Raw genomic sequence first — 10,575 nt, forward strand, 5'->3', positions numbered from 1 at the left:
ATTTATGAAAACAACAACAACCCTTATTCAATGGGAAGAACTCCACATGCACAGCCATATATCTAAATATGTACGATTTATTTCCCTTTTTGATATCATACAAAATTAATTAATTTCAATTATTTAATTTACTAATTGTTTTTTTTTTTTAATTGATTCGTGTTTTGTTTGGGACGATAAATAATTGCCCAAAGTTTCAACTTGATCCGAGAATGGGAAGTGGAGAAACAACTTAGAAGTCGAACAACGTCCCTTTACCTTTAATGTTTGAAACACTGCTGGTAATAATGACATATTTTTTTTTTGTTAAATAAGTATAGATTTATAACCACAGCGAAAATAATTTATTTTGTCCCTTAAAAAAAAAATTGACCGGTATCACGCCCCCTCTTGTCAGGACGTCGCGCCCTACTGGTTAAGACATCGGGCCGGCTAATGGGCAACGCCCCAAAGGTTTGTGGTTTTTACGTCTATGTAGTTTGTACTAATGCACCTTCTTCCCTAGCGCTATTAGAGCATGGAATGGGTTGCCTGAGCCAGCCAGGAAAACATGTGACTTGGCAGAATTTAGGTCACTGCAACCTATGCGACCTCAGTGGGCCTCGCACTTTCATTGGCCTCGCGCTAATTCTAGGTCATGCATGACTAGATCCATGACGGGTAGGACGTCATCATCTTCTTTTTTGAAGTAACGTCTTTATCTTATAAGAAAAACGTCAAAAATAACATTTCTAAGTACCTAGCTATATATGGTAATATATTCTCACTGCGTGTTATTTCCAATGATGCTTAGTTACTCAGAAGATGCATGTGTGTTTTATTCGGGTGGATTCAGAGGAGTTATTTTAACTCTTTTACTCCTAACTGACGATCATCATCATCACTCCTTTGAGTTTCTCATGGAACATAGGGCCTCGACAAAAACACGCCACTCTCCACGGTCTCTTGCTAGCTTTTTGATGGTATTCCAGCTCTTCCCGGTCTTCTCTGCTTCTTCAAGTACACTGCGTCGCCATGTTCTTTTTGGTCTTCCTCTGCGTCTTGTTCCCTGGGGGTTCCACTCTAAGGCCTGCCTAGCTCTGTTGCTGGTATCTTTTCTAAGGGTGTGACCAATCCATCTCCACTTCCTCTCTAAGATCTGCACTTCTATATTTTTCTGTCCACTCATCTCCCACAGTTTGGTGTTTTCTACTTTGTCATACCAGTGTATTTTTAGGATATTGACGATACCAACTTGGATTTGACCCCATTAAATTAAATTAGTGTTTGGTTTTTATAAACTTTAATTTGTATTATATAAAAAGAGCTTGCATTCTTCTATAATTCTATACCTAAAATAACATTTCCTGAATACAGACACAAAAAGTTATTGAAGTTTAATCATAACAGGGGAGTGAAATATAAATGAGCAAAGTGAATAATTCCGTCGGAACGTGGAAAATAATTACGGAGAGAAAGAGTCAACACGGAAAGATATCAAAATATAAAATGTGGATACAATAAGCCCGACAAGAGTCAATGTTTTAACAAAGAATGGGCCACGGTCGAGCCTCTGTCATTTACGATCTTTTCGTCCTAGAAGCTATCAATCCCCAGGGCGTCTTTGAAGTCTGCTAGTCACCTCATGCTCCTATTAAAGGCAGGGCAGGCCTTAGGCTACTGCAACCTATGCGACCGCAGTAGGCCTTGCACTTTCATAGGTCCCCCGCTAGATGTAAATTATTACATTAAACCATTTTATAACTTATAACAAATTTCTCGCGGCCTACTGATTTACCAGGATTTACCAGGAATTCCTGGAAATCTGAAATTGCAAAATATACGAACAAGTCCTAAAAATCTCTTCATATGTAAACAAAAATTGTTATTTTGGGGTGTCATTTAATATGGAAAACTCAAATCCTATTCGCGATAAGAAAACGGCATTTAGCGATAACCGTAATTGTGGAATCTGATGAAAGAAGCTTCTCGCGTCTCAGACTAATGAAGAGTTACTTGAGGTCAACAATTCTCAAAGATAGATTGAAACATTTGGTAATTCTTGCTATTTAGCGTGATCTATGTAGGAGACCACTGAATGATCTATGTAGGAAATATAATTTTTATGATTTACTGTTTGACTTCGCTACACGCAAGGCTCGTAAAGTAATTCTGTACGTAGTAAAGAATGAATAAAATGCAAAGACGAATTTATTTTCTAACACAAATTTTATTTTTTTTTATTTTCAATTATTACCCGTATCCCTATCCAAACTGGCCCCCGCGAAATCTGTTTCGCATAGGGCCCCGCAATGGTTAAGTCCGGCCCTGATTAGAAGGCGACAGCAGCCAGAAAGCAACATCCTATAAACTTAAGCGCTCTGTGCCTTTTGTCATAAAATAACGGTATATTAGTACATTTTCTTGTGGACGAACTCTTGAAATATTTTAGATCTTTTATCAATTTAATTATATCAGATCTTGCATATCTATTCATATAACTGACATTTTACGATGGGGCGAACACCTATCCCGCATGGGGGGGATGACCTCATAGAAAGGCCATCTTTTTTTCACTAGTTCAGGATGTCGTATCTTATCTTATATATTACAGACGTTACTTCAAAAAAAAAAGATAATTACGTCATACGCATATCACGTGTCAGTCTAGTCATGCGTGTTAATTAACGACTGAAACTCTGTTAAGTCGTTGGTTTTCCTGGCTGAGTCAGGCAACCCATTCCATTCTCTAATGGAACTAGTGAAGAAAGAGCACTTGTATGGATTATAGTTAATAGAGGCGCCCCGTGGGATCGATCTAAAGATCAACTCAGGCGCCGTTTTGTCATTGGCTTATTGAAAAGCAGCTTGCAGCAGATGGCCTCAGATCTGGAGGGATGTCGCGGGACACATTTAGGGCCGCTCCAATGACATGCGCAGAAGACGAAAAGAAAATGTAAATAGACCCACTGCGGACAACCGCTTTGTCTCCACCGTAGGCTCATATTAAGCAAAATATATAGGTCACAACTGGATTCACAGTGTCCTATGAAACACTAAACAAATCCTTAAACTTTGAAGTCGAAGACACTTCATTATTACTACAGCCAATCAAGGAGAAGCATATATGTAGATCTAGAAACCTGCCTGGTCGTGCGGTTTGCGCGCTGGACTGTCGTTTGGATTTATCGATGGTCTCGGGTTCAAACCCTGCCCGCTCCCATCCCCTGCGGGAGGTTTGGACTAGGAAGTAAACTATCTTCAACTCTGAAGGAACATCCGAAACATGTCAGTAGTCATTGCTTTTATTGCAAGCCTAGCTCTTGAATGTCCTTGTTCTACCTGGGCGCCTCTCGGCAGGCGACCTGACGACATTGTGACATAATCAGCATTCACGCTGAGGTGATCAATTGTAGTCACACTGAATTCCCTTTTGATGGGACCAATAACAACGATCTTATCCTAGTTCTAGTTAAAAGTTTAGATTTGTAATGTTGTAGTTGCGATCACAAGTCTTATCTAACGTCCGATCTCTTAAAAATCTGAGCTCACAAATTATTTTCACTCACGTGTAGATGTATAACGTATGTTGATAGGTGTAAATGATGTTGAATGGGGTAAGGTTGCAGAATGCGAATGTCGTGTAATGCTGGGTTCTTGCTTCCTGAAGTACTCTTGACACGTGACAAGACAAATACTATGAACTGACTGAAGTCTGTTTCAGCAGACAAATATAAAGTTTATTTTACAACACAATAATAATAATACACTGCACTCCTTGTTAGTGCTACAAGTAAAGAAATAATAAACAATCCTATCCGCATGACAGCGGTATCAAATGTATCCAATATATGTTAGTTACAAATCACGTCCGCATCTCAGCGGGTAACACTGTACAGAATAATCCTTAATAATAATACATATCTCAAAAGTAGCACTGGCAACAACTGCCCACAAGTTACTTTCTAACTGCAATTACTACAGACTTTTCTAAGTCGCTACTGTCCGTTGCGGACTAAAATATACTAGACTGCCTCCTACAGAGGATAACACTTTACTTGACCACCCGGTCCAAAGTATACCACTTGACTTCTCTAACTTGACTTAACTTGACTGCTTGACTTGACTGACTGAACTCAAAGTCAACTTCATTCATTCTACTTCCTGTTTTCTACATCAGGAATCCCACGTGTCTTTTAAACTCTTAACATGACGTGAACTTTAGATCATGCAACGTCAAATAAGACTGTGACAATAGGTCTATGTAGTCTTTCGGGGGCTTTGTGGCTGAGTGGTAAAGCGCTTGGCTTCCGAACAGAGTAGTCCCGAGTTCGAATCCCAATAAAGAGTGTGATTTTTAACTTCGGGTTTTTTTAGGGCGCCTCTGAGTCCACCCAGCTCTAATGGGTACCTGACATTAGTTGGGGAAAAGTAAAGGTGGTTGGTCGTTGTGCTGGCCACTTGACACCCTCGTTAACCTTGGGCCGTAGAAACAAACCATCTACTCCATAGATCGCAAGGTCTAAAAGGTGAAATTTGTGTAGTATTTTTTTACTACTCTTGCTCGGTTTCTTGCCTTAGCCCAATATTCTACACTGGTGTCGACAGTGGGTGAATATAAATTTTGGATTCCTCTGTGTTTTGTTTCGTCTGCTGTTTTGTTTTGTTGTCGCTAATATTTTTTTATCGCGCATCTTTTCACTCCGAAATAGTACGGGCAAACATCAAATGAAAATAAGCTATTTTGAAGTTCTCACTATAGAACGCCATTTTTTCAGTTCACTAATGGCGCCCATCGACTTTACTGGCAACTTCACTAGTGATGAGCTATTTACCTGGCCAAAATGTGTCTACACAGTTGACGTCAGGGCATGCAAGGTGAAGGCTAAATGCCTTACAGGTAATCGACTCTAAAGTGTGTGCTTGCAGGAGGGAAACTAAAAAAAAAAAGGGGGGGGGGCGCTTGTAAAAATGGGTACAGAAAGAGGGGGGGGGGGAAGGTATATAATATTTAATATTTAAATACACGATATTGCGAAGCTTTAAAAAAATGAAGCAAAACAAAACTGAGTGGCTAGCTGGTTGCCCATGTGTTCTTGCTAGAGGGTGTTGCCCAGTCAGAGGTCCGTGTTAAGTACCTTGATCGAAGATGTGCCCTTATTTCGCCATATTTGATTCAGCATTTCTCTCCCTGGCATAGAACAGAGCGCCAGCAGGCGGCTTCCAAACGAAACAGCTGGAGATTTCTCACAAAGGTCGTGGGATACACGTTTGAGAGCAGTAGAAGCATTAGGGGCATAAGTGGGGCAACGGCGGCTTAGGGGGGTCCCGGCGAATGTAGATTTCCTTGTCACCTTCAGCTTAGCAATCCAAAACAGTTCTCATTAATAAGGACTCGTTATTCAATATTTTGGAAGCCTTTCCGTTATATTGACTTAATCCTGTGCACTCCCAGGGGAGCATAGGGCCGCAACCACACCTCTCCACCGAACTCGGTTCTGAGCAGCTTTCTTCATTTGCTCCCATGTCATTCCAGCACCCTCAGCTTCACTGATGACTGACCTCTTCCAGGTTTGCTTAGGTCTGCCCACTTTCCTCTTTCCTTGTGGGTTCCAGTCTAGTGCCTGCCTTGTAACATTGGTGGCTGGTTTTCGCAGGGTGTGTCCTATCCAGCTCCATTTTCGTTTTGTGATGTCTTGGGATATGGGCTTTTGTCTAGTTCTCTCCCACAAATCGATAGTAGTTATCTTTTCTGGCCACCTAACTCCTAATATCCGGCATAGGCATCTGTTAACAAAAGTCTGGAGCTTTTCCATTTTGTTTTAGAAAAGTCTGGAGCTTTTCCATTTTGTTTTAGAAAAGTCTGGAGCTTTTCCATTTTGTTTTAGAAAAGTCTGGAGCTTTTCCATTTTGTTTTAGAAAAGTCTGGAGCTTTTCCATTTTGTTTTAATGACTCTCCAAGTTTCCATCATCTCTATGACACCAATTACCATGGAAGTTCTTAACATGACATTTTTGGTTTCAAATACTGTTTAGTTTCGGTAAAGACGGCATCTTATGACCTGTCGATTCAACGAGGCTAGCATTGTTTAACAGTTCACTTTGGCATCAATAAAAACAAGTTGCTGAAAGCGACCAATTAACATCGTTTATTTCATTAAAAAAACGACATCCATCGGATTTTATTAGGAAAACGTTTGGTGATCAACTATGAACCAGTTGCGGAGCTATAGTGATTTCAATATTAAAGTCATATGCCATTTATATTGTGACATACATGCAATTGTTGAATTTAAAAAAAATTATGTTATTCAAATTAATCAAGAAATGTTGAAAAGCAAGGCAAACGACACTAGCTCCAGCCGGAATAACCTGCCCAGTGTGCGGCCGAACATTCCGGGCTCACATAGGTCTCACCAGCCACATGAGGAGGCATTAAAACCCCAGTGCAAAGCCCTCAGCCCCCTGGATGACAAAGTGGTCATCATCGAACCACGATGGACGAACTATATAATCAAGAAATGTTGTGTTTTCTTGACTTTCGATTAGGATTCGATCGAGGAAATTAAAATTTCCGCGGTATTTAATTTCGTATACGTAGACTCTATATTCAAATTAACCAGTGCTCATTCATTCACAATGTGACGTCTTATAGACATCAACTAGACTAGACTCTCAAGTATTTCGTGGTCAGACAGTCACAGTTTGTATTTGTGACCTTTCCGTGTTTTTTTTCTCTTCTCCGCAGGACCAGTGCAAGGAGATCCAAGTCAAAAGTTAATTTTAGACGCCCGAAACAAAGCGGGTGTTGATAATAAAGTTTAGAAAGTATTGTCTATAATCTTGATACAAGGAAATTATCCCTCATCTCTCCCTCTCTCTCTCTCTCTCTCAGTGGTCTCGTGACATCATGGTCTCGTGGCAATATCTCTGACATCTGCTGCTCTAGATCTACGTCTGGCTAGAACACTATTGATAAACACGCTGTCACGTGACTGAAATGTTCCCGCCTTCTTCGGCAGACGTGCTGTCACTTATTGGAATGTTATCGCGTGCTCTATTACGTAAGAACACAAACAAACATTAAAATGTATAGATGATAATAAGAAAAATGTAAACTTGATACAAATGAATTTATAGAAAAATGTTCACATTTTACACAAGACTACAAATGGTAAAAAACATATATTTCATGTCACGACAATTTGACTTAATTAAGATCGCTTTTTTAAAAAAGTTCCCCTTTCAGAACATGTGATCTATAGGTGCAGATGATGTAAAGATCATCTGTTTCATTGGCCGGCGGCTTACGGCGGTGTCATGTGGTCAGCACAACAACCTCCTTCACGTTCATTAATTAATGTCAGGCAGCCGTTATGGTTGGATGGAATCATGGCCTTTAAAAAAAATAAAGATATTCAAAATCCCTATCTTGACCTTGATTCGAACCAGAGACACCTCGATTCGGAAGCCAAGCGCTTTACCACTCAGCCACCGCATTGAAAGTTTAATTTCATGACGCTGTAAAACGACATGTACATCTTTACTTTCAAGTGACCTAAAGAAAAAAAAAAGAGAGAGAGAATACGCAACTAACTGACAACAACAACTAACTGACAGCAACAACTAACTGACAGCAACAACTAACTGACAACAACAACTAACTGAAAGCAACAACTAACTGACAGCAACTACTAACTGACAACAACTACTAACTGACAACAACAACTAAACTGACAACAACAACTAAACTGACAACAACTACGAACTGACAACAACAACTAAACTGACAACAACAACTAAACTGACAACAACAACTAAACTGACAACAACAACTTACTGACAGCAACAACTAACTGACAACAACAACTAACTGACAGCAACAACTAACTGACAGCAACAACTAACTGACAACAGCAACTAACTGACAGCAACAACTAACTGATAACAACAACTGACTGACAACAATGTTTTTTACAAATGGAATAGATTTTCGTGCTTTTTTGAGGGTCCGGGGGAGATATGTTCTACCAGAGGTCTCCAATCTTCTTTGACTGGAGGAAGGGGCATTGTGGTATCAGTTACGCGTCTAACGACCAGTATCACCGAAAGAAATTGTTGAGTGCACTAGCACTAAGCCTTCTAGGGACGTGAAGGATCAGATAGCACCATGTGAAGGATCAGGTAGCACCATGTGAAGGATCAGATAGCACCATGTGAAGGATCAGATAGCACCATGCACCATGTGAAGGATCAGATAGCACCATGTGAAGGATCAGATAGCACCATGCACCATGTGAAGGATCAGATAGCACCACGTGAAGGATCAGATAGCACCATGTGAAGGATCAGATAGCACCATGTGAAGGATCAGATAGCACCATGCACCATGTGAAGGATCAGATAGCACCACGTGAAGGATCAGATAGCACCATGCACCATGTGAAGGATCAGATAGCACCATGTGAAGGATCAGATAGCACCACGTGAAGGATCAGATAGCACCATGCACCATGTGAAGGATCAGATAGCACCATGTGAAGGATCAGATAGCACCATGTGAAGGATCAGATAGCACCATGTGAAGGATCAGATAGCACCATGCACCATGTGAAGGATCAGATAGCACCATGCACCATGTGAAGGATCAGATAGCACCATGTGAAGGATCAGATAGCACCATGCACCTTGTGAAGGATCAGATAGCACCATGTGAAGGATCAGATAGCACCATGCACCATGTGAAGGATCAGATAGCACCATGCACCATGTGAAGGATCAGATAGCACCATGTGAAGGATCAGATAGCACCATGCACCATGTGAAGGATCAGATAGCACCATGCACCATGTGAAGGATCAGATAGCACCATGCACCATGTGAAGGATCAGATAGCACCATGCACCATGTGAAGGATCAGATAGCACCATGTGAAGGATCAGATAGCACCATGCACCTTGTGAAGGATCAGATAGCACCATGTGAAGGATCAGATAGCACCATGCACCATGTGAAGGATCAGATAGCACCATGTGAAGGATCAGATAGCACCATGTGAAGGATCAGATAGCACAATGCACCATGTGTTAGACACCTTATTTATAGTTTAGTTATTTAGCGACGCACCATAGAAGACGCATATTGAACGGACTAGTGACGTTTGGGATATGTTGGATTAGAGACCGGAAAATGAGTTAGCGATATAATCCTCTAGGGTAACGACGTGTTTAGTGACTTTTACTGTGGCCTTTTCTTAGAATAAATACATGGTACATTGTTCTTCAGCGTTGACTACATCTCTTTACTAGTTAAAACCGATGTGTTTGTTTTGTCTGGATTGTTGATCAACTACACGGAATACACCCGAACAATAACACCCAAACGCTTGCAGAGTAATTGGTTGAAATTCAACAGTCATCCATAGTTGACCTCAAGACAGCCTGAACAAGCAACATCACACATGTGAAGGATCAGATAGCACAATGCACCATGTGAAGGACCAGATAGCACCATGTGAAGGACCAGATAGCACCATGTGAAGGATCAGATAGCACCATGCACCATGTGAAGGATCAGATAGCACCACGTGAAGGATCAGATAGCACCATGCACCATGTGAAGGATCAGATAGCACCATGTGAAGGATCAGATAGCACCACGTGAAGGATCAGATAGCACCATGCACCATGTGAAGGATCAGATAGCACCATGTGAAGGATCAGATAGCACCATGTGAAGGATCAGATAGCACCATGTGAAGGATCAGATAGCACCATGCACCATGTGAAGGATCAGATAGCACCATGCACCATGTGAAGGATCAGATAGCACCATGTGAAGGATCAGATAGCACCATGCACCTTGTGAAGGATCAGATAGCACCATGTGAAGGATCAGATAGCACCATGCACCATGTGAAGGATCAGATAGCACCATGTGAAGGATCAGATAGCACCATGTGAAGGATCAGATAGCTGTCACAGTCTTAGTTGACATTGCATGATCTAAAGTTCACGTCATGTTAATAGTTTAAAAGACACGTGGAATTCCTGATGTAGAAAACAGGAAGTAGAATGAAAAGTTGACTTTGAGTAAGTCAAGTCAAGTCAGTAAGGTCTTGCTCCCGGTACAGGAAGGTTGGACGTTTCCTCCTGGACTGGTGGATATGTATGCATATAGCATGAGAGTCGAAGGACTAGTCATTGTTGCTTAATAATATTTGAGAGTTGATTTCATAATGTGCTTATTGAATATTAAGGTATTATTCGTATTTCAATGGATATCTATAGTTGAAGCTCCAGTGTCACTAGTAGTAATTGTTCTTATTGTTACCCGCTGAGATGCGGACGTGATTTGTTGTTAACGTATTGGATACTTTTGATGCCGCTGTTATGCGGATATGATTATTATTTCTTGACTTGTAGCACTAACAAGGAGTGCAGTATATTATTATTATGTTGTAAATAAAATCTTCATGTTGTCTGCTGAACGGACTTGAGTCAGTCGTATAGTGTTTGTCTCGTCACGTGTCTAGAGCACTTCAGGAAGTAAGAACCCAGTATTGCACCATTCAATCAGTCTCTAATATTCAACCAT

The 10,575-nt window shown here is 40.8% G+C and overlaps 1 protein-coding gene across 1 annotated transcript in view; it reads right to left on the reverse strand.

Annotated features, from left to right (window-relative positions):
• The window catches only part of LOC106079871 (latent-transforming growth factor beta-binding protein 1-like), an 83,599-nt gene extending 74,473 nt beyond the window's left edge, over positions 1-9,126 (reverse strand). Inside the window, exon 1 of the mRNA XM_056003947.1 lies at positions 9,060-9,126. The gene's annotated coding sequence lies outside the window, so the exon portion shown is untranslated. The remainder of the gene's footprint in view (positions 1-9,059) is intronic.
• Between the last annotated feature and the right edge of the window lie 1,449 nt (positions 9,127-10,575).

The sequence above is a fragment of the Biomphalaria glabrata genome, chromosome 11 (genome assembly GCF_947242115.1).
Source record: "Biomphalaria glabrata chromosome 11, xgBioGlab47.1, whole genome shotgun sequence".
Classification (NCBI taxonomy): Eukaryota; Metazoa; Mollusca; class Gastropoda; family Planorbidae; genus Biomphalaria; species Biomphalaria glabrata.